Below are 25,673 nucleotides of genomic sequence, written 5' to 3' on the forward strand. Positions count from 1 at the left end.
AGCTCTGGTGGTTTAGTGGCAAGAAGCTGCACTGCAATCCCAGAGACTCAAGGTTGGAATCCACCAAATGCTCTGCTGGAGAAGGAGGGGCAATATCCTCCTGTGCCAGTTGGATTTAATTCAGCGGTACACACACACACACACACACACACATTAGTGTTTTTGGTGTTTGATTGTTTTTTTTAAAAAAAGATTGTAACCTAGAGGGGCACACACAAAAAGGTTTTTTGTTTTTATTTGTTGTGGGGATTTTTTCCTAATAAGAGGGGAAAGACTATCAAATTTTTCTCTTACAGAGCAATTGGTTGATCCCAACCACACCCCTTTCCATTGCCAGCAGAGCCTTTAATCTCCATACCAGCAGGGATCTTTAGCCACTGTGTCTCCAGCTCACTGCTGTGGATTCAGAAGGGGCTTCAGTTCCTCCTCCCCTGGATTTCTGAGGCTGTAAATCCCACAGGAGCTGACTACCCAACTTTCTCCCAGTGAGCTGCTGGTGAATTCCAGTCTGCAAAGACAGGCGAGTGGGTTGGCAGTGAAACACTCTACAGTGTGATCCAGCAGACAGCAGAGCATGATGCTGTCATGAGCCATGAGTTGGAAGCCACCCATAGCTGACCCTCCAGCGGGTTTTCAAAGGCTGTAAATCACGTGAGAGGTGACTGTTGGATCTTTTCTCCCTTTGTGTTGGCAGCAAAATTCCTTTCCACCAAGCCCCCAGAGCTTCCTGGGGCTTAATCTCATCTGAAATGTATGTGTACCTTCTATCATATTACTGACCAAAGTTAACTTTATTTTTATATAATGATGTTTCCATTTATCTCTCCAACCCAGTATCGGCTGTCATTTTCCTTGTTTCGCTTAAACTCTCTCAATTCCCTCATGGGTTATAATGTGCACACACACAGAGGTACCAAGACCCAGATGATCCCTGGAAAGATGTTTCCCCACCCTTGCATTTGGAATACCGGGAGTTTATGATAACATAACCTGATGGAGTATCGCCAGAGTTTGCTTTGGAAAGACATTTCCTGGTGTTTTATCCTGCTTATTAGCAGTTCTCCAGGCACAAGCATCATTCTTCAAGTGTTGAAGTTGCCTGAAGGGTCTTTCATTTAGCATTATTGGCAGAAGCCAGGGGAGGGCAAGGCGCAAAGTTCCTCCAGCCCAGCATGAGGCTGCGTCCTGCCAGGAGAGTGCATTTCCCATTCAGTGCCTTTCCACTCCTCCCGAGCCATTTCCCCCAACAAATATGTACTGGTTTTAACGTACCTCTAAAAGATAGCTGGAACTCCAAATAGTCCCATCAGCCTTTAAAACACACACACACACACACACACACACACACACACACACACCCCAAAAGAAATGCTACAGCGGTCTTTCTTTGGGTAGCTCAAATTCCGGAGAAGGGTAATTCTTCTTTTAAGTTTTTTGGAGCTATTAGCAGCAGGCAACCCATCGGTACACGTTTGGAGTGCTGTGACTGTATTTGCAACTGAGGGGCAAATTGCTCGGCCATTTCTGCTGCTACCACAATGTGAAGCAGGAGCCTGTGGTTTATGGATGTCACCACGGTTAAGGAACGGACTGGAAGGAAGCTAATATTTACCTAGTGCCTGTGATGTATTGGGCACTGTAGTGATTGCAGTCCTACAGCTAATTAAATCTTTACTGCATCTCTGATTCTCTGGGGTGGGAATCTCACATTAGAAGTGAGAAAAAAGGACGGACTTTAGAAAGCAAGAAGTCTACTCCTCGGTTGTACCCCTAACAGAAGTCAACGTTGTGATATAGGAACACAGACAACAGTTAAATCATTGTCTTGTAAATTGTGACATGGGGTTGAATCGTACTGGCAAGGGGTACATTTTACATAACTGTTATAATATATGCAAAGAGGGATATGGCAAGAGGGCAAACTTCAAAGTGAGAAAGAAAGAAGGGTCTTTGAAAACCCTAAAATCAATATTCTCTCTTTTTAGGTGAATATGGTATCCTCTAAATAGAGGAGCTTGTTGAATTTATAATCAAATTGTTGGAAAGAAAGCAAATAACATGGGGTTATAAAAACTGAATATACATATGTAAGATATAATTTTATTAATATATTCTTAAACAGATTCATCCTGGAAAGGGTCAAACCGGGCTGCTCCTTGGAGGCAAGGATTCTGAGGCTCCGTCTAAATACTTTGGACATGTTGCAAGGGGGGACAGGTCCTTGGAGAAGGACATCATGCTTGGGAGGGTGGAGGGACGGTGCAGGAGGGGAAGGCCCCCTATGAGGTGGATTGATTCAGTGACTGGGGTAAACGGGATGGGAGTGTCAGAGACCGTGCTATTGGCACAGGACAGAGCAGAGTTTAGGACTGTTGTACATAAGGTCACTATGAGTCGCAAGCGACTTGAGGGCACATAACAACAACAACAACATTCTTAAAACTGTATCCAAAAGCCCCGATGCATATGGACCCAAAAGGAAAAGTTAGAATGGCTTCGCCATGTTTCCAAAAGCTATACATCTTGACTGACATCTTTCTCCTGTAGAGCTGATGGTGGGGATCACGTCATCTTTTGGTTAGCAGGTTAATACTAAAAAGTATATATTATTGTTGTTAGATGCTGTCGAGTTGACCACGACTCATAGCGACCGCATGAAAAGCAGCTACTCTGACTCTGCAAATCCCGTACCATACTTACCATCCTTGAACCCACTGCTACAGTCACTGTGTCAATCCGTCTCACTCAGGAGATTCTTCTCATTTACTGACCTTTCTAAGCTCGATGTCCATGTCCAAGGACTGGTCTCTCCTCACAGCATGTCCAAAGTATGAGATGAAGCTCTATCATACTTGCCACTAAAACATATTTGTTCTTTTGGCCATCCATGGAACATTCAGTCCCCTTACACAATACTACATACAACTTAAAGACATCAATTCTTCTATAATCCTTACTCAATGTCCAATCATCAGATGATGTTGTTATATGCCATCGAGTCACCTACAACTCATAGTGACCCTAGGTACAACAGCCCTAAACCCTGCTCTGTCCTGTGCCAATTGCACTGTGTCCAAGACACCTACCTCCATATCCACCTGTCACTGAATCAATCAGTTTCATCGAGGGTCTTAATTTCCTGTGCTATCCCTCTACCATCCCAAGCATGACATCCCTCTCCAAGGACTGGTTCCTCCTTGCAACATGTCCAAAGTATGTCGGACGAAGCTTCAGAATCCTTGGCTCCAGGGAGCAGCATGATTTCACGCTCTCTTGGATGAATCTGTTTGTTCTCTTAGCAGTCCATGGTATATTCAGTATTCTTCTTCAACAACACTGCTCAAAAACATCAATTCTCCTTCTATCATCCCTAGTCATTGTCCAGCTCCCTGATGCATAGCCAATGACTGCAAAGACCATAGCCTGTATCAGGTGCATCTTAGTCTCCAGAGTGACATCATTGCTCTTCAGTGCTTTGGACAAGTCTCTGATGCATAGGAAATAATTGAAGACTACTGGTGGAATCAAGCACACTTCGTTGTTGTTGTTAGGTGTCATCAAGTCAAGTATGACTCAGAACAACTCTGAACAACAGACCTGATCCTGTTTCCTGTGTCGTCCTCATCATCTCTGACACCTTTGGACCCCTGGCTGCAGTCACGTTGCCCATCCATCTCAATAAGGGTTTTCCTTTCTTTTCACTGACCCTCCACCTTTCCAAGCATGATGTTCCTTTCCAAAGAATAGCTTTTCCTAGCAACGTGCTTAAAGTATGATAGACAAAGCTTCGCCATTTTTGTTCAAACTGAAATTATTACTCTTCACCTTGGAGATGTGTCTGAAAGCAGATTTTTCTAACACAAAATATCTTTTGATTTCTTAACTATTGTATCCAAGGGTGTTGACTGTGGAACCAAACAGGAATGAAATGTTAACCACTTCTAGAATCTTCTCCCCATCTGTCACAATGCAGTCCATTAGCCTAGTAGTGAAAATTTTTGTTTTCTTAATGTTGTAATGTAATCTATATTAAAAGTTCTAGTCTCACTATAATCTCATTATGACAATTCAATTCTACTAAAGTCATATAAACATCTCTGCACTCATGTGCTGGTAAGTCTGGTAAGAAATGGAATGGAGACTTTAAAGCAGGTTAATAGGAAACATAAAATGTGTCTGTGAGGAAACAGGTACACACTGAAATTTGCATTATATTTATTACTTATGGAATGGTATATGGTAGACGACACATTTCAATTTAGTTCTTCCGGGTTAAAGAGCGGCAAGGCTGTGCTTGTTTTCCTTGAACTTCATTACCAAAAGCTAATGATCTCCTATTCTGTTTTATTACACCCTGCAGTTTTTGAGAAACCCATAATTTCTAAGTGGCACCACTAATTAACTAGATGCTGTTGTTTGCATACAAATAATAGTTACTGTAATTCTGCTCATCTTTATATAAGAAACAAAGCACATTGCAATGATAAGTTATTTTTTAATGTGATAATCTTATTTACTTTTTTATTGACATTTTAATGAAAGTTTATAGAGACTTTGGATTTGTATTCATTCATGGTTGTACATTCTCCTCCCGTCCCATGGTTTTTCTCTTTGAAAAGTTAAAAAAAATCCCCAACTTTCATTATTATACAATCCCCCCCCCAGCCCACTTCACTATGCAGCACTTATTCTGGATTCTTCTCATGAAAATGATACCTAATCACATATTCCTTTCAAACAGTTCCCTCCCTCATCTGTTTCAATGCAGTATACATTATTTATCCCCTCTTTTCTTAGGTTCCCCTAACCCTGATGTCAGTCCTGTTTTACAACAGTGGCACTTTGCAGTGTTTGTCCCTTTTGTGACTGAGATGTTTCACTCAGCATAATGTCCTCCAGGGTCACTCATTTTGAATAATATTGCATGAGTTCCTTGTTTTTCAATGCAACATAGTATTCATTGTGTGAATATACCACAGTTTCTCTATCTGTTCATTTGTTGATGGGCACTTGGGATGTTCCCAACCCTTTGCTATTGTGAACAAAGCCGCAATGAACATGGGTGTGCAGATAACCTTATTTTCGAAACCTCCCACAGCATATAATGTATTAAACAAGGTTTAAACAAGGTATCTAGGACTTACAATTAAAATATGTAAATAGGATTCTAATATTATTGAGTGTCTGGTTTTAGCATCACAGTAGTTTGAGCTCTACATTTTGGGGAGGATTTAAGTTGTGCAAAATGAATCAGGGAAGGCGAAAATGGTGAAATGGCATCATTTTGGGGGATATTTCTAGATTTCAGGATTCCTGTTTATTCAGTGGTCAAAGCGATTAACTAGTTTCCAAAAGCAGCTGTTTGGAACCCACCAACCATTCCACAGGAGAAAGATGGAACAGCCTTGTTTCCAGTAAGCCTCGCAAATCCTCTGTGGCAGTTGTAGACTGTCCTGTATGGTCACTATCACCCATCAACTCCAAGGCAGTGGGTTTAGTTTCTGTGTGGACCTCATTAACACAGAGTCAACATTAATTGGTGCTTGTTCTGCCTGCATAAATGCTGTGAGTCTTGTGTAAATAAGAAAAAGAGGCTTTTAAAATTCCGATTTCAACTCATGACTTAGAATTTAATGAAACCATTCAAGTTCAGCACTTTAATCTCACAAATTGGTTTATCACAGCCTAGTGGCCACTTCTTGTTTTATAATAAGCACAACAAAACAAAAAAATGTCTATGAACACTTGGAAAATTAAACCAAGTATATGCAATTCAGAGCTCATTAGAAGCAATTCATATTTTCATCTGTCTCATTAGAGAGATTTTTATGAACTGAAAAGTGTACTTTTGTATCTGTGTTTTTAGAACTTTTAGGCTAACTGATAGGAGCAAAGTTTTTCATTATTCCCAGACAGCCTACATATATATTTTTATGGAATAATTAATGATTAAAAGCAAGGCAACTAAAAAATTGAGGATGGTTAGGGTTGGATCAGACAAACTATTTTCTCCAGTGTACAATTTATAATGAATTCTTCTGCATTTTAACTTTGATATTGAATCCCGCATTTCTAAAACTTCAGATCTGAATAGACATGTGATTGACATTGGCATTCTGAGAAAAAATAGGGACAATTGTAAAGGAAATGTTGACATGATTTTATTAATATTCATTGTTTCCGTCTAATGTGACAACTTTTGCCACACTGAATAGTGCATTTGACTGTTGATTTAACAGACTCTCTTTTTTGGCCACATAAATAAAAAGTGAGAATTTCTTATGCGTCAAATCAGTAAAATGGAAGAAAAAAGAACTAAAATTTTAGTATCTTAGGAGACATTTCGGAATAACATGTGTTTCTTACTTATTTTTAGAAAGTGTCAACATCATCTATATATGGGTTAATTTAGAACTTTAATTCTAATATTAATAAGCAATATAATTGAAGCAAATGCTTGATTTAAGAGTGTACCTTCGTATTCCACATCATAAGCTCCTTGCAGATCAAACATCATTGAAAAACACTTAAGTGTTTCATAGAAGATTCTAAATGTTTATTGATTTCAAGCTCTGCCTTGTAAATGCTTGAATTCAGTACATTGGATCAGATTCTCCTATTACCTAAGTCACTCCTCCGTTACATGGGCCTTTTGGGACAGTGAAGTGTTTCTGGAGAATTATAATTCATGCTCATGTTCATATAACCTTAATAGAATAGTGCACCAACTCAAGGTTTCTTTATACTAATAGTAATTCACTTTCCTCTTCTTGGGCTAACATCTAAGTTACAGAATGACTGAAAAATGATAATTAAAAAAGTATCAATTGTGATGTTTCTGCCAATGCACATTGAGAACTTGTATATTTTAACCCGCACTAATTCATTTAACTGCCATCCATCCTAGCAACCTACTTTGAAAGGGGGTGGGGGTGTCATTTCATTTCCATTATGAGCTGGATTTCTGTTTTATTTCCCTTCAAACAAGTGTTGAGTATGAGAGGAGGCTGCTCACCTTTCTCCCTTTATGTACCTACTGACCTCAAAGCTCACCTTTAGCACCTGACACCTGATAATCACTCACAATGCCACTAACGTTCTATTTCCTAAGGTTCCTATAATCTGCTACAAATTTCCTCCTAGTTAGAGTCAATTTCTACTGTTTGCACTCATGAGATTCTGAGTAGATGTGATCGAACTGGCCAGAATTTCTAACAGCCTCAGAAAAGTTCCTAAAATTCAAACTGATTTCAGAAGAGGCTGTGTAACAAAGTCTATTACTGCTGATCTCAGATGGATCTTGTAGAAAGCATACTAGAAAGATGTTTACTTGTGTTTTATCAACTATGCAAAAGTATCTGAATATATGAATCATCACAAATTACAGATTGCATTGAGATAAATAGAAATCTCAGAACACTTAATTGTGCTCATTATACAACTTACATGGAGACCAAGAAGCAGTTGTCTGAAGAGAACAAGGGAATATGACATGGTTTAAAATCTGGAAAGGTGTGTGTCAGGGCTGTATCATGTCTCCACACATATTCACTTTGTATGCTGAACAAATCATTTGAGATGTTAGACCATGAGCAGAAGAATTTGCCATCAAGATTGCACGAAGAGTAATCAACAGCTTGTGTTATACAGATGACAACGTTGCTTGTTGAAAGAGTATTTGAATCACTAACTGCAAAAGATAAAAGACTACAGACTTCTGTATGCTTAACACCTCCACATCAAGAAAACAAAAATCTTCATCGCTGGACCAATAGGCAATATTATGACAGATGCATGAAGAGTAAAGCTGTCAACAATTTTACTTGGATCCATAGTCAAGATCTATGGTAATAGCAGTCAAGAAATCAACAGATGTGTTGCATTGGTAAAATCAAGAAAAGTCAAGGACCTCTCCAAAGTGCTAAAGAGTAAGGCTATCAGTTTAAAGACTGAGGTGTACCTGGTCCAAACCAAAGTCTTTTCAATTACCTCCGATGCATCTAAAAATTGAACAATAAATTGGACAGAAGAATTGATAAGTTTAAATTTTGACTTTGAAGAAAAGTACTGAATAGCCCATGGACTTCCAAGGGAGTAAGTGAGTCTGTGTTGGAGGAAGTATAAACAAGGTCCTCCTTACAGGGAAGTATGGCGAAGCTTCATCACTCATACTTTGGTCACGTTGTCAGGAGAGATCAGTCCATGGAAAAAGACATCATTCTGGGTAAGGTGGAAAGTCACAGAAAGAAACACAGTGAGTTCAAGCTTATTCGCAATCATAAAGATGAGACAGGATAGGACAGGGTTTTCATAGGATGATTATGAATTGTAGTCGCATCAGTTACACTTAGAAACAATAGATTCAAATGAAAATTAAAAAAAAAAAGAAGAAAAAGCAGTGAAACAACTGATTTCATCAAGTCAGCGCAGTTGAGTCAGAACCAGCTCCTGGTCAACCATCAAGTGGGTTTTTCGGAGCCTATAAACCACATTGGATAATATTGCCAATCTTTCTTCTCTAGAGTCCCTTGTGGATTTTAACCGTTACCTTTGGGTGAGCAGTGCAACTACGCTACTAACTAGGGCACCAGAACTGTCTAGACTTAGCAATTCTTAGCCAGATAATAACTAGCAATTTAAGGAAATTCCACGATATATTAGCTTAGGGAGCTTTGGTGGCCTTGTAGTAAATAGCTGTTAAACCACCAGCATGCAGTTCAAATCCATCAGCTGCTCCACGGGAGAAAGATGGGCAATCCGAGTCCCAGGTGATTCACAGCCTCCGAAAACCTTCTGGGGTGCCAGTTATGCGTAGGTTCTCACAGAACGGTACACCACAACAATTTATTATATCCACGGGTTACAATATGTGTGGGAGTGAGCGGCAGATGGAGAGAGGCTTCGGTGCATATCCACGTTGCATATATCTAACCAGAAAGATGAGACGAAAAGGCTTCCATGCTTTCCATTTCTAGATAAATAATACAGAACTTCACCCTGAAGGCCATGTATTGTTAGGTACGGTGAAGTAAATTACGAAGCACAGTGACAACACATCACAGTACAACACATCACAAAGCTGGCCTGGCCCTGCACCATCCTCACAATCGCTATTGTGTGTAAGCCCATGATTGAAGTTCCCGTGTCAATCTCCTCGAGGGTCCTCCCCGCCCTGCTTTTTCTAAGTGTGATTGATGTCTTTTACCAGGGACTGCGCCTTTCATGATAACATACTCAAAGCACAAGAAGCAAAGTGCCACCGTCTAAGAAACATCCTATCTCTGTTGAATCCAAGTTAGATTTAGTTGCTCTTTTGGCGGTCCCTGGACTCTTCAGCACTCCTTAACCACAGCACCATTCATCATTTCTTCTGTAGTCTTCCTTATTCATCGTCCATCCATATCCATACGCCGAACGTCACTTTCACATGCATACGAAGAAGTTAAAAATATCATGGCTTGGATCTGGAGCAACTTACTCTTTAAAATGATATCCTTGCTAATGAGCACTTTAAAGAGGTTCCCGGCAGCAGATAAGCAGCCGCTAAGCATCTTCAGTAGGGATGACAGTACATATTTGGAAGAATGCTTATTCCTGCCAAAACCTTCACGTTAGCTATTTTGAATGGACTTTTGTGCTCCTGCAAAATTACTGGAGTAGAGCGAACAATCGTTTGTTTCTACCAGGGACTCTGATGCTTATTCACATTAAGCTCTTTGCTTCTGACGATTCCATTTTTCGAATTTCAGAGCCAGGTATCTGTCCCCTCGCTAACCACCTTGCTTTTTCCTTTGCTCAAAATCTACTTCAGTTCCTGGATCCTTGTCTATTATTCCTGAGATGAGTGAAAACAGGAGAGCAGTGGAGGGCAAATAATCTGGAGACAGTTTCTAAGTATGCTTTGAAAATATTGCCCTCCATCAAGCACATAACGACTGAAGCCTCAAGCCCTAATGTGTATTAACAGCACATCTTGGGTAATTGTTTCTGAAATAAGTTAGCAAACAAGTATGAATTGAGTGCCTTTTATGGGTCTTCCTATTGACATTATATACATTGGCAGAAGCCTGAGGAATTTGTAGTCTATGAAGATAATTTGGGTGTCAGTTGGAAGTCAGCCCAGGATTGAAAGCCTGCTGTTGCTCTAAGATGTCACCTGGGACCATGTCATCAATCTCCCTACCTTTCCTGAATGGCTGCAATGCCGATCAGTCTGGTCTCCCCAAGTATTAAAGTAATGGCCTCCTGGCTCTATTTCAACTCTGTCAAAATAGCTGCTGGGCCTCTCTATTGCCTTCCTACAAGGATTTAATCTACTCCTAGTTCCCTGACACATTAGAAGGAGGAAATCTGTTTTCTGTGTCACTTTTCCTTGCTCGGGCTAGTTCTGCAGCAAGCAGAACATCTTTGCTTTGGATGAGGCCGTGCAGACCTGCTATGAAAGCCTGCGTTCTCATCCGTGCTAGGAGTTGTCTAACTTAATTGTCTTGTTGCTACGCACTCGGAAGGCTTTCTGCATATCACCCCCCCACCCCAAAGGGGACCTTGTATAAATCCTTGCAGAACATTTTTCCACCTCCTTTGGGATGCATTTCACTGACCTCTCAAAGGAGACAACGATCTTTTTGTGAACTTGAGAAACTATAGGTTACAGTACCTATACTATTTGAGTAAAACATTTTATTTGTTACTTCTTTTACTAACAGTAAACTTTTTGATGACAGAAATGGAAATGGATTTAACTGGATGGCAACAGTAATAAGAATATGACAATTGCAATAGCAAAAATATTTATTGACTTTCCTTTGGGTCATGTATGCGCTATTGACTTTTGTCTCCTATTGTTTATTCTATCTTCACATCTTAAGGTTCTTTATTTCTTCAGAATTCTTTGTTGTTTGTCTTGGGGTTTGTTTGTGGGTTTATTTACTTTCCCCCAAGTGACACAGAGAAATTTAGAAATTTGTACAAGTTTTTGTAGCTAGTAAGTGACAAAGCCTGGGTTTCAATCCAACCCAACAAACTCCACAATACTCTCTCTTTATCTCTAACTTCTACTACTTCTCCCCAGGAATAATGCCATTAGTTGAGCAGCTTTCATTTCTCTGAATTAATGCTCAAATAATTCCATTCTACAGAGGAAGAAAGAGAGGCTGAGAAAGTGAATCCAGTCTGTCAAGTTATGTAATAGGCAAGAATGAGAAGCAAGACCCAGCGAGTTCATCAGCCATTCTCTTCTTGCTTAGTCTACCACTACAAGCCCCTACGTCATTCCTGATTCATTTGCAAACTCAGAAATCCAACACAAGTAAAGGCAAAATCAGCATATTTGGTAATTCATTTTGATTTTTTTGTTGTTCATTTAAAACCTATTAAAAACTATTAATCAGCTCCTCTTTAAAAGGAAATCATGGATAGATTATTATTTTTGTTTTCTTGGGATTATTTTGTTATTTTGTGGGGTGTGTGAGAGAGAGAGAAAGAGAGACAGACAGGCATACAGACAGACAGAAAAAGTGTTGTACAAAGGCATTACGAGTCTCAATGTTTTACGCAGGTATTTCTTCGGAAATTTTAGTCACAGATTTCAGCTTATAAGCAAATTCCATTCCCCTGGACTCATGACCTAGTTGCATTGGCAACCCTAAAGCACACAGTTCACGTCCACTGGCTGTTCTGTGGGCAAAAGAGAGGCAATCCCCTCCTATGCAATTTAAAACCTCTGAATACAGGCTTGTGGGTCAGCTGTGAGTCAGAACTGATTGGATGGTACACAACAATCGTGATGAGCATATAACAAGTAGGTCCAATTTGAATAAACGTGAAAAGGCTGACGAGACATGCGTTCTCCATTTACATGCTTCATCCAGACGCAGAACCTTGAATTGTGTCAGTCACATGTTTTCACACTGAACATGGCACTGACACCAGGGAGATGACCAAGGTGTGAGATGCGCAGGTAATGGGAGTCTGAGCTCTTGGATTATGACAGTGGTGGGATCTGCCCCAGCTCCAGAATCCCAGTGATGGATATGGACACATTTGTCTTATTAGTTGTTGTGTTATTGTTGTGTGCCGTTGAATGAGAACCAACCTATTGCTGACTCTCCGGAGGATTTCCAGGGCAGCGAATCACAGGGGAGGAATTAAACACAAGCCCATCTTTCTTCTTTCAAAGCAGCTGGTATATTCAAACTGCATGTCTTCAGGCTTGCAGCACAGTTTCTTGCTACTAGGCCACCAGAAAGCACATTAACCAACAGAACTGTAGAGCGGAAACCCACATTTTACCTCTGGCGCACACTAATCATTAGACTTGTGTTTATACTCACCAGGTCTCAGTTTCTTATCAGCTGAGGTAACAATTCTATCTAAATTGATTTCTGTGCGATTAGATGTTATATAAATATATCATACACTCATCAATCTGTAGCTTCAGAACTAATTGGTTTTTTAAAATTAAGCTAATTTACTGCCCTTGTAATTTGTCTGCTATAATTTGAAGAAATAAACAATCTCCAATTATTGGGCATATCGTAAATCCCTGGAATGATGCGGGGGACTTGATTTTGATATTACTCATCTCATTTAATCTCAGATATACTCCTAAGAAAGAATTTTTAATTTTCACACTTTTTTATAGTTGAGAAAACAATAGTTTCCATGCTCAAAGGACATTTACTTACTCATTATAGACGAAAACTTGTGACAACAATATTTAAAAATGAATAAAATAAAAATAATTGAATGATGCAGGAAGCATCAAAAGAACATGGAAAGAATACACAGTCATTGTTCCAAAAAAGAATTAGACAACACTGGGACATTTCAGGCAGTCACATGTGACCAAAAATACTACTGAAGGAAGAAGTCCAACACTCACTCAAGGAGTTGATGAAATACAAGGCCCCCGATATTGACAGAACAACAGTTGAGTTCTTTCAGCAACAAGATGAAGCTCTGGACATGCTTAGAGTTAGTCTATGCCGAGACATTTGGAAGACAGCTACCTGGCCAATGAACTGGAAGTAATCCATATTTGTTTCCATTCCTTAAAAACTAATCTAACAGAGTGCAGAAATTAACAAATATTATCAATATGACATACAAGGAAAATCTTACTGAAGATTACTAAAAAAAATGACTGGACAGTTCATCAACAGGAAACTGCCAATAATTCAAACTGAATTTAGAAGAGGTTCTAGAAAAAGGGACATCTTTGCTAATGTTAGATGGATTCTGACTGAATACAGGGAGTAGATGAAATAATGTTACTTGTATTGTATTGACTACTAGACAACACTTGACTATCTGGATCATAAAGAACTATGACTAACATTGAAAACAATGAAAAGGTCAAAATACATAATTGTGCTCATACAAATCTAGTGCACTACACAAGGCTCAAGAAGTCCTGCTCCGTGAAATAGCTCCATTACAAAAGGACAAATATTGCATAGGGCTACTGTTGTAAAATGGGACTGACATCAGGATTGAGGGAAGACAGAAAAGGAGGGGAGGAATCGTGTATATTTCATTGAAACAGATGAGGGAGAGAATTGTTTAAAAGGGATATATGAGTGGGTGTTCTTGTCGTTACAGAACTCTGGAGTGATGGCTGCATGATGGAGTGGACTTGGAAGGGTGGAATAGCATAAGAATTAAATTTTTTTTTAATTTAAAAAAAGAATTAAAAAATTTTTCTTCCTTTTCAGGGAGATGAGTGAACTGGGGGGTGGGGATGGGTAGGGAAAAAATGCAACAAACCTAAGTCTCTGTAAACTTTCACTAAAATTAATAAAATTTAAAAAAAAAATCTAGTGCAAGGATCATGAAGCAGTTATTCAGATAGAACAAGGGAACACTGCATGGTTTAAAATCAGGAAAGGTGAGCATCAGTGTTGTATACTTTCTCCATTCGTTAAGTATGCTGAGTGTAAAAAGATTGTTTACTCCATATGGGAAAATTGCCCCCATCAACAACTTCCACAGAACAAAGCTCATTTGTGTGAGGTCAGACATAATCTCCCTCCATGCTCCTGCACCTTGTTACTGTTGTTGTTAAGTGTCATCGAGTCATAGACAAGTCATAGCGACCCTATTAACGAAAGACTGGAACACTTAAAGAACTTTCATCATTCTCCCAGTTAATAGGGTTTCTGGAGGCAAGCTATTTCAGAAGTGGATGCCACTCCTGCTTGCAAGCCTGTTTTCATCATGGAGCTCCACCAAACACTGTTCACCTTGGCTAACTACTATCCCATTTGACACATCAGTGTCACAATGTTCAGCATCACAGCAACCACGAGTTACCTCTATACAGCAAATGGACAGACCAGTGCTACGCCACTCAGAAGAACATTTGACCAAAAACAATTAAAACCAGGCCTGAGGGCCACAGATTAAAATCACCCAACTTTGGCTTGGTAGCATCATTTTCTGTCCACCAGGACAACTGAGCTCTCGTTGTTGTTGTTGTTATTGTTGTTAAGTGCTGTCAAGTCATAGACGACTCATAGGGACCCTATGAATGAAACACCTGAACACTCGGATAACTTAAATCATTTCTCCAAGTTCATAGGGTTTCTGGAGGCAAGCTATTTTAAAAGTGTATTTCAACACTTATCTTGCTATTGTGTTACAGGGTGCAATATTCACTGCAATGGCCATCCAGATTTCACAGAACTGTACTCATAGTTAAGAGGTTTACTAAGTAAGTTATAAGTTATAATTCAATAGGACACAATTCCTTTCAGGAAAGCTTCTCATGTATGCTCACAGGCCATTTGTCCTTTAGCCTGACACTTAAGCCACTGTTACAAAAGTTCTTTTACTCCTGCCAGTTGTGGCATCTCCCCTTAGTCTTCTAGAAACCTTGGTTGAAGGCCCCTCACTCTGATTTGTCAATTGACATGAATTCTCAAGTTCTAATAAATCTCATTCTGGTCTCTGGTTCTCTACTGAGGTTGCTCAGTGAAACTTACGTAAGTCCACATTTGACCGCCAAGGGAATCTCTGGACTAAAGGATATGAACTTCATTATCAGCTTCTTCTTCCTCATTGGTAGTGCTCTTTTGCTCTTAAACTTGTTCAATTTAAACTTTATGGGATGGGAAAAATTACCAATCCCATAAAGATTACTTTATACACACTATTTCAGGTTTCTACCCAATCATGAGGTGACAGTCAAAGCTGATGACAAGGAAAGCCATTTTGAAAAATAAACCCATAAGTCCTTAACCAGCAAATAATTTAAGAAGCTAGATTATATAAAGCTGAATGTGGCATTAGAATTAGAGGAATATTCTTCAGCAACTTATGCTATCCATATGACACAGCCTTGTGTGTCCTGATACAGCCTGAAATGTCCTGTATTTATATGTCACAGCCTTGCTTACAGAAAGTGAAAAAGACTTAAAGTACTTATTTGAAAAGATCAAAGGCTACAGTATTCAGCATGGATTATATCTTAATATGAAAAAATAAAAAATCATCATAACTGGACAACATCATGATAGATGGAAAGAAGACAGAAGTTGTCCATAATTTAATTTATCTGGATTCACAGTCAACATACAATCTCCAGTCATTGAACAGTTCAGAAATCAAAGGTTGTGCTGCCCTGGACAAATTTACTGACAAAGACCTCCTTAAAATGTGAATGAGAAAGGACGTAACTTTTTAAATTTTAAATTATTATTAAAATATTATTTTTAGTTTATTTACAAAATTTGAATGCTTTGTTTTCCAGAACAGATTCTTCAAAATTTTTTTACCCTCTTCCACCAAACTGTACAACCCCATGATTAATCCCCACCCCCCCCCATACATCCTCATCCCTCTGCTTCTATGCCCCCTTCTGCTTGGATCCTCATACTCATTCTACAATAATGGTCTTATGCAATATTTATCCTTATGGGACTGAGTTAGTTCACTCAGCATAATGGTCTCCAGTCCCTCCCAAGTTAGGTAGTAATTTACTAAGTTATTGCTCCTGTGTGCTGCATAGTGTTCCATTGTGTGAACGTACCATAATTTCTCAATCCATCTGTTTGTGATTGGATATCTGGGCTGTTTCCATGTTCTTGCAATGGTCAATAATGCTATTATGAACGTTGTAGTACAAGTCTCTGTGCCTCCATTCTTGTTTTCCCAGGGTATATTCCAAGTAGTAGAATAGCTGGGTCATATGAAATTTCTATGTTCAGCTTTTTGAGGAAGCACCAAATTGCCTTCCAGAATGGTTGTACCATTTTACAATCCTACCAACAATGTGTAAGAGTTCCTTTCTCACCACGTCCTCTCCAACATTTATTACTTGTTGCCCTGCTAAACTTTGCCACTTTTACTGTGAGATGATATTTCATTGTGGTTTTGATTTGCATTTCTCTTGAGCATTTCTTCATATGTCTGTTTGCTATTCAAATATCTTCCTCTGTGAAAATTATTTCCATGTCTTTTGCCCATTTTGTAATTGGGTTATCAGTTTTTTTCTTGTGGAGGGCCCGGAGTATTCTAGTCTGAAGTGTGTCTGACTCAAGTCATAGACCAAGTCATTGGCTTCCTATGCCAAAAGGAACAATGAATAACAAGTGCAATGGAAGACTCTACACCTTTGAGTTGTGGTGTTAGCAGAATATTGACTACTATTGGCTGTCAAAAGAGTATACACATTTATGGGAGAAAGTATGATCATGGTGCTCCTTCAAGGCGAGGTGGATGAAACTTCATCTCTGATACTTTGGACATGCCTCCAGGAGGCACCTGTCCCTGGAAAAGGACTTTATACTTGAAAAAGTAGAGTCAGCAAAAGCAAGGAATACCTTCAGTGACATGGATTCACTCACTGACTGCAAAAATGGGCTTGAGCATGGGGGGACATTGTAAGGGTGGTGTTTGATGGGGTGTTTTCAATCTGTTGTTGGCAGGGTCACTATGCATTGTAGTTTGCTAGATGGTACCTAAAAGCAAAAGTATACATTTATTTTAAAACTATACGTAAATAGAATTTATATTATATTTAAAATTGTTGATGTTGCTGTTGATTGCCTCGAGTCGAGCACGATTCATAGCGACCCTATGAGCAAAAGGCCTGAAGCCTTCCTGTAAATATCGACATTTACCAAAGTTCATAGAGTTTTCAGGGGCACGTTGTTTTAAAATTATACATGTAATTTAAACTTTCATTTATAAATATGAATTAAATGTAAATGCCATTATAAATGGATAACAGGTATAAATAATATTAAGTTCTTAAGAGTGATATTCATTATAAACAATATTAATAGTTCTTAATAGTGATACTATTATTTAATATACGTGTGTGAATGAAGTCACTTGCTTTTTGCACAAAATTTATCTGATTACAAAGAAAGTAACAAACTTGTAATCATTCATGAAATAATAAATACCTGTGTTTTGTTCTTTAAGATGTTAAGGAGTTGGTAGGATCTTTCAAAAGATCTTGGAAAAGGAAATAATATGTTGTCTATGAAAACTATGACAAAATACTTAAAAAAAAAACCCTCACAGTTAGAAGTCTCTAAAGAGTACTTTTAAGATGTCAATTGGATGTACTTTTTCAGTGAACATTTTTATGGCAAAATGCCTTTTGCCTCTTACTTTCCTCAGCGGTTGTGCTGCTGCCAGAGTAAGACTTGATCTTTGTTTAGTTTTATTGAGAGTGTATGTTGTACACAGCATTTTCTAAATGAAGAGGCATAAGAGTATAATAGAAATCTCACAGGTTTTAAAGAGCTGACTTGTACACAGATACGTTCAGACAGATTGTGCTACACTCTTTAAAAGATAAAATGGTAATGTTTCTTGGAATTATTGGAGTTCCCCTTAAATATACCTTTAGAGGTTTTGTTCGTTTGTTTGTTTTTATTCTTCTGGTTTTTGTAATAATCAGTTTCCTGATTAAGGTTGTAGCTAAGAAAACCCAGTGGAACAGTTCTACGCTATAACACATGGTATCTCTGTGAGTCATAATCAAGCTGACCATTCATTTGAGAATTTCTGAAATGTGGTAGAATTCTTGCCATGTTGTGGAAGTTTAAGAAGACTCTCCCATTAAGCAGAAAAGAAAATGATTCTCTTTCAATTCTGTGACATACATCATGGGGCCCTTTCAAACTTACTTGAACTCAAAAGAGTTCCACATGGAGTTCTAATGTGAACATTTCCTCTTTGCCTGTTAAGCATATGATAAATTCTTCCCAATGAAACAGCATATTTTGGTGATAACTTCTTGGATATGAGTTTCTCAAGAATGAAAAGCTCACCTCCCAATGTCCACTTGAGCATTTGTCCATCATTTTGCCACACTATGGTGGCTTGCACATTGCAATGATGTTAGAAGCTTTGTCACTAAAGTATCAAATGTGAAGAGAGTCTCCCATGTTGGTAGGTTTCTGAAAAGACTCCAGACAAAAGTGAGATGGAAAGCAGGACCTAGTGATGTACTTCTTGGAAAACAAAACCAAAAAACCCCAGTGAAAATCTTACTACCATGGAACATTGTGTGAGATAGAAGCGGAAGATGAGCCACTCATGTTGGAAGGCACTTAAACTATGATTAGAGAAGAGGCACATCTTCAAAGAGGAGTTGACTTGGCTAACAGGCAAGAAGGAAAGCTTCTGCTACTCTCATGTACTTGTGTGGCATAACTCAAAATAAGAACTTATAGCAGTAAATGCCTACTATTAATTGGGAAATAGAGTGTAAGCATTATAAAATCTAAAAAAAAAACCACAAACCTATATCCTAGGTACTCTTGAGGGGAAATGCGCTGATATTGAACATTTTGATTCAGAAAATTGTATAGCCTATTAAGTAGGTTTGGAGGAAGACTCATCAACAATCTATGTTATGTAGATGATCGCTGAAACTGAGGAGGACTTTTAGCACTTGCTGCAGAAGGTCGAGGACTGTAGCCTTCAACATGGATTGAAGCTCAACATCAAGAAAACAAAGATTCTCAGCACTGGGCAGATTAGCAGCATCGTGATAGATGGTGAAGATATTGAAGATACTGAGATTGTTTACAGGTTTAGTTTGTTTCGCTCTAACAACCAGCACTCTTGATACCAGCAGCCAGGAAATTAAAAGACAAATTGCATTGGGAAAGTCTACCATCAGAGACCTCTCCAAAGACTGAAGAGCAAAGATGTCAGTCTGGAGACTAAGATGTGCCTGTCCAAGGCCAGAGACTTTACAATTACTTACTATACATCAGAGAGGTGGAAAATAACTAGGGATGATAGAAGGAGAATTGATAACTTTGAGCTGGAGAAGATTATATAATATACATGGACTGCAAGGAAACAAACAGGTTTGTCCTGGAGAGGGTGAGACCATGCTTCTTCTTGGAGGCAAGAATTCTTAAGCTTCATCTGACATACTTTGGGCATGTTGTAAGACAGAATGAGTCCTTAGACAGTGATGTCATGCTTGGAAGGGTGGATGGACAGCGCTGAAGGGGAAGACACTTGATAAGATGGATTGATTCTGTGACTGGGGTAACGGGAGTAGGTGTGTCAGAGAGAGTAAGATTGGCACAGGATAGAGCAGCATTTAGGGATGTTGTGCATAGGGTTGCTATGAGTTGCAGGTGCAGGCCACTCGATGGCACACAACACCAACAACAACTACATAGGGGATAACAAATTGAAGAGGAAAGCTGTAACACTTACTGTCAAAAAGAACACTAGAAAATCTAACAGAAGTGACAGAAATACAACAAAAGATGTGTTTACAAGGAATAATGCAACTCTCATTCAAATTTATGACTGATTATACAGATGAAAAAATTAAAGATTATTATCAAAGTTTGTGGTCTACGAATAATCAATCACTTGGCTCATTGTTATAGTCACTATATCAATTCATCTCATAGAGAGACTGCCTCTTTTTTCAATGATCCTTTATCTTTCCAGTCATGGTGTCTTTTTTCCCCCCCAAGGATCAGTCCCTCCTAATAACATGCTCTTAGGATGTGCGATGCAGTTTCTTGTTTGTTTGTTTTTTTTAAAAATCATTGTAATGAAAGTTTACAGAGACTTAAGGTTTCCAGTCATTCGTTGTTGCACTTTTCTCTCTGCGCACACCCCCCAATTTGCTCTTCTCTATGAAAAGTAAAAGAAAAATATTTTCATTGTTATACAATCCCTCCCCCCAAGTCCACTCCACTGTGCATCTCATCCAGGATCTTCTTTTCCTTCTAACCATGATATCCTTCTCCATGGACTGGTACTTCCTGATAATGTGCCCCAAGTAATAAGGCACAGATTCAAAATCCTTGCCTCTAAGGAACAACCTGGTTTCACACTCTCTAGGACAGACCTGTTTGTTCTCTTAGCCATCCATGGTATGTTCCATACTCTTCTCCAGCACCACGGCATCAATTTTTCTTCTGTCATCCTTAATCATGGTCCAGCTCTCTGATGCACAGTAAGTAATTTAGAAGACCATGGCCTGGATCAGACACACTTCAGTCTCTAGGCTGACATAATTGCTCCTTAGCACTCTAAAGAGGTCTCGACAGCAGACTTTTCCAAAGCAACTCATCTTTTGATTTTCTGAGTGATGGTGCTAAGAATGTTGATTATGAATCCGAGCAAAAGGAAATAATTAAGAACCTCAATCTCTTCTTCATCTTTCATTTTGCTGCCAATTGGCCCAGTGGTAAGAATCTTTGTTTTTTTGATGCTCAGATGCAATCCATATTGAAGACTGCAGCAGCCCTTCATTTTCTGCAGCAAATGCTTCAAGTTCTCCTCAGTTTTAGTGAACAAGTTAGTATCATCTGTAAAACGCAGGTTACTGATGAGTCTTCCTCCAATTCTGATGCTACATTCTTCTTCACAAAGTCCAGCCTCCCAAATGATCTGTTCCACATATAGATTTTAAAAGCATGAGGAAAGAACATATCCCTGACACACTCCTTGCTCCTTTTTTTTTTTTAAACTATGTAAATCTTAAACTTTGCTCTGTTTGAATGATTGCTTCGTGGTCTAAGGGTAGGCTTTGCATGAGCACAATCAGGCGTTATGAGATTCCCATTCTTCTCCATATTAGCCACATAAAAATGCCAAATTGTATTCGGACTGGCTTTGTAGAGTGATTGGAAATACAACTAACCATTGTTGATGAATAATATTTTAAAAGTTGATGCAAGGAACCTTGACATTGCCACTCCTTTACTTGCCTGGAGGTAATTACAGTTTCTCTATGGAAATTAAAGAGATACGTTTCCCCTACTTAAGTGACCAAGTCTTCCCTAAAGAGGAAAGCTAGTCTGCTTAACATATTTCAGGGGCTGCTGAATTATTTGTGCTCCACTACAAGGTCGCTATAATTCCTCACTAGCTATCAATTGTTTGACAATGGGGTGTCATCAATCAGCCTGTAAGTTTCATTGCCAAATGCATTCTATTTTTATGCACCCATGAACTCATACATTTAGTAGTGGCAGGAAGAAGTCTTTCTCTATAGGATAAGCAATGAATTGTGTGTTTCATCTGAAATACATTATTTTACAACACATTATTCAGAAATATCCTTTGCCACAGACAAAAAGACTTTGGAAAAAATTGTAATATATTCCTCCTTAACTATTTTTTTTTCTTGTTAGGGTTTGCTCTCTGTCGAGAGCAGATTGGGTGGAAAATGTGGTCTATTCTACTATTTTATAAAATGTGTCTCAGCAAATAGTCATAAATCTGTCAGATATTGCAAGCCAGTCTGGTATTATAAACTAGGAAAATGAACTCAATAGCAATATAATCTTACTTTCCAATATAACTGAACTCAGGGAAAATATCTCCGAAAGAATGCAGTCATAGAGAGCAAATAAAATCTAAGTACCGCAGATATAAAGAAGTTTATTATGGCATATACAACTTTGGATATTGGTATTTTCCTTTTATTAATTCTAACTCAAACTTTCAATCACATTCTTCTTTTTAATTTGGTTATCTTCCACTCCTCCCTTCATCTGAAGAGTGAAATTGCAAGTTATTATCTTTTATCTATTCTTTGTTTTGGTTCATCCTTCCATTTGTAGGATGTTGCACTGTTAACCATTAGACTGTCTCTTAGAAGTTCAAATATACCAGCTTCTCTGCAAGAGAAAGATGTGCTTTGAAAAAATGTGACCTTTTGCTGTGATTTATGTTGTTGTAGTTGTTATGTGCCGTCGAGACGCTTGCGACTCATAGCGACCCTATGTACAATAGCCCTAAACTCTGCTCTGTCCTGTGCCAATCGCACTGTCTCTGACACTCCCATCCCGATTACCCCAGTCACTGAATCAATCCACCTCATAGAGGGCCTTCCCCTCCTGCGCTGTCCCTCTACTCTACCCAGCATGATGTCCCTCTCCAAGGACTGGTCTCTCCTCACAACATGTCCAAAGTATGTTAGACGGAGCCTCAGAATCAGAAATCCAGTGGAGAGTCTCTCTTAGTTAGTTACAAACTCAGTGGCAGGAAATTCAGCAAACATAGCAATTATGAGGATGACATAAGACTGTTGCTTAATAGAGTCTCTATGAATTGAACCTGATGACTTAGACAGCACCAACTAATGATATTAGCCTATTTATACAAACGGTGTTTTTTTCTGTATTTACTTAAGCAATGTCAACATTACAAATCTTGCAAATCAGGTAGTCACTTATCAAACAGGACTTTAAATTAATAGATGAGCAGAGCTGGGTCAGATTGTTGCTGGTGGCATTTGGGGGTTGCATCTTTTTGGCTACATTAATGAAAGAATAATTAACAAATCCAACCTTATGTATATTAAAAAAATTGCTTAAATCTTAATCATTTGCTTATACTCGTGCTAAGTTACATGTGATTTGTTTTGTTCATAGTTTATGCTCATATAAGCCTTTGAAGAACAATGACAAAGTGATTGACTGAAGGGAAATGGATTTAAACAGTTCTTTCTGGGTTTAAAGTTGCCATTTATTTATACTGCAACACCATTCAGCAAGCATTTACTGAGTAATGGAAGAAGTCGCATGTCAGTAAAAGCAGAGGATTGATGGAAAAGGGATGAAATAGTGAGAGTGTTTATCAGAAACATTGGCTGTACCCTATGGTAATTGGCCAAAGGGGGAAAAAAACAAAACAAGACAAACAAAAAGCAACAAAATACTAACCCTTCTTGTTGACCTAATACAACATGAATGCATCTCTCAGGACTTCTTTGCTTTTTGTCATCCAAACATTGTGCTCAAATTTGACAACATTTCCATTCAGTTTCTTTAAAAAAGTCAGACTGTCTTTCACCTCCAGGACTTCAAACATGCTCTTGGGTTTGCATAGAGCCTTGCCATTCCCCCTCGCTCCTCCCCAACCCTGTTCACTAATTCCCTCTTCTTCAGATTGGAAATGGTTTTCACAAAGCCTAGTTGCCCTCATCACACTCTCAGATGTTTCCCTATTCCAGCATGTCACCTGTTTTTGCTGCTATAACATTATAATACAATCTGCTATTCCGTTTTCTGAGCATTGCAAGTTTCAAAAAGCAGCAATGGTTTTGCTTCTCATTGTTGAAAGCTAACCTGTGTGTTACTAATTTCATCTAGGTGGAGGAGAGAGCATGCTAACTGGCATAGATTTAGCAGAGTTAAAGAATGTACTGAGGAAACAATAAATGTTTCAAGCTTTCCAAGGGAGAAAAAGGTTAATAACTTAGGTATTAAAATGTTCTGGGATTCAAATAAAATCTACTTTAAACATGAGAATAAATACTTTGAAAATTAGTTTGTAGGCAATGGAAAGTTATCGAAGATGATCAGACTGGACACTAAATTTTTAATCCAAGAGCTAAATAATAAAGATGTTTTATGTGATGTATAAATAGATGTGGAATAGTAAAACAAGGTCATAGGGAGAAAATATTCACATTCATATTTGCATCAATATTATTAACATTTAAAAGGTTCTGACTAAATGGCACAGAATAGCAACACAAACTATCATTTGTAAGAGAGCTCTGATGGCCTCTGGTGGCCTAGAGATAAAGAGACGCAAAGCCAACCCAAAGGCCTGTGGTTCAAATCCATCAATTTTTCACAAGGGAAATATGGAAAATCTTCTCCCATAAAATTTAATACCTGTGAAGACTCGCTGTGGGGTTAGCTATAAGATGGTTCTGATATGATGATAATAATCAATATAAAAACTACAGCATCTCTATTTCTCTTTCTCAAATATGCTAGAGTAATGGGGGTAGGTATCTCAGAGACAATGAAGTTGGTTCAAGAGAGAACAAGATTCAGCCCTTTTGTATATAGGGTCACTTTGAGTCTTAGTGACTCAGTGGCACTTAACAACAACAACACATAATATAGATCAATTATATATATTGTTGTTGTTAAGTGCCATCGAGTCATAGATGACTCAAAGCGACCCTATGAATGAAGGACCTAATCACTTGTATAACTTTCGTCATTTCTCCAAGTTCGTAGAGTCTCTGGAGAGAAACTATTTCAGTAGTGGATGCTATTCCTGCTTCCAAATAAAATATATATGTATCTAAATAATTATATAACATATGTAAATATATTGCATGTAGATGTTCAGTTATTTAATTACCATTTATTTAAAAGATTATTCTTTGTGCATTGAGTTGCTTTAGCTCCTGTATAGGACAGTTTTATATGATAAAGAGAAAAATCTTAGTTATTACACTATTTAATATTATCTTTTTTTTTTCAAGGACATACCAGTTCTTGGAGAAGGACATCATGCTTGGGAGGGTGGAGGGACAGCGCAGGAGGGGAAGACCCTCTATGAGGTGGATTGATTCAGTGACTGGGGTAATCGGGATGGGTGCGTCAGAGGCAGTGAGATTGGCACAGGACAGGGCAGGGTTTAGATCTGTTGTACATAGGGTCGCTATGAGTTGCAAGCCACTCAACTGCACGCAACAACAACAACAACAACATCATTATCTTTACTATTTTTTTTCTGATACTATTCCAGTAAATGTGTTTTAAGTACACTCTCTCTTTGCCCTTAAACAGGAACTAACTCCTAGTTGGCATTTCAAGGGATTTTCTGAGGCTGTAAATCACACAGCAGGGGTTTCCTTTCTTAAATTGTCTGGTGTTTTGAACCAGCAGAGAGGTGCGGGCTTTAGGTTCATAACAGAACTCCCATTGGAACAGGTCACCTGGATCAAGTCATCACACTTTGTAGACAGAAAAGAGAAATTCATAGACGGACTATGATGTTCACAGGGAAACAGAGTCATAGACTCTGTGAAGATAACTTTTGAAAATAGAGCCTACTGCCATGTGCTGGCTTTCTCTAATGCTTCCCCAACCTTTGATTTCTTCAATAAATGTCTAACTTCTTCAATACAAGTGTAAGGTATTTGTGAACATTGGGAGAACTATGTTCGGAGGAACATTGGCCTGGAAATCAATTGTCCTATTCTCTGCCCCATGGATTGCCACCCACTTTGTCTTTCTGGCCTCCATCTTTCTGTCTATACCTTGAATAACATGAACTTGTAAGTTCACATGGGTGTGCTATCTCCTTGAATAATGTCATTTTCCTACACTAAAGTTGCACTTCAGAATAAGTTACAGATAATCTCATTGACATAGAAATGTATATAATTTCTCACAAATGACTGCTTTAATTAG

This window comes from Elephantulus edwardii, unplaced genomic scaffold (genome assembly GCF_000299155.1).
Source record: "Elephantulus edwardii isolate Elephantulus edwardi_28Jun2011 unplaced genomic scaffold, EleEdw1.0 scaffold00001, whole genome shotgun sequence".
Taxonomy (NCBI): Eukaryota; Metazoa; Chordata; class Mammalia; order Macroscelidea; family Macroscelididae; genus Elephantulus; species Elephantulus edwardii.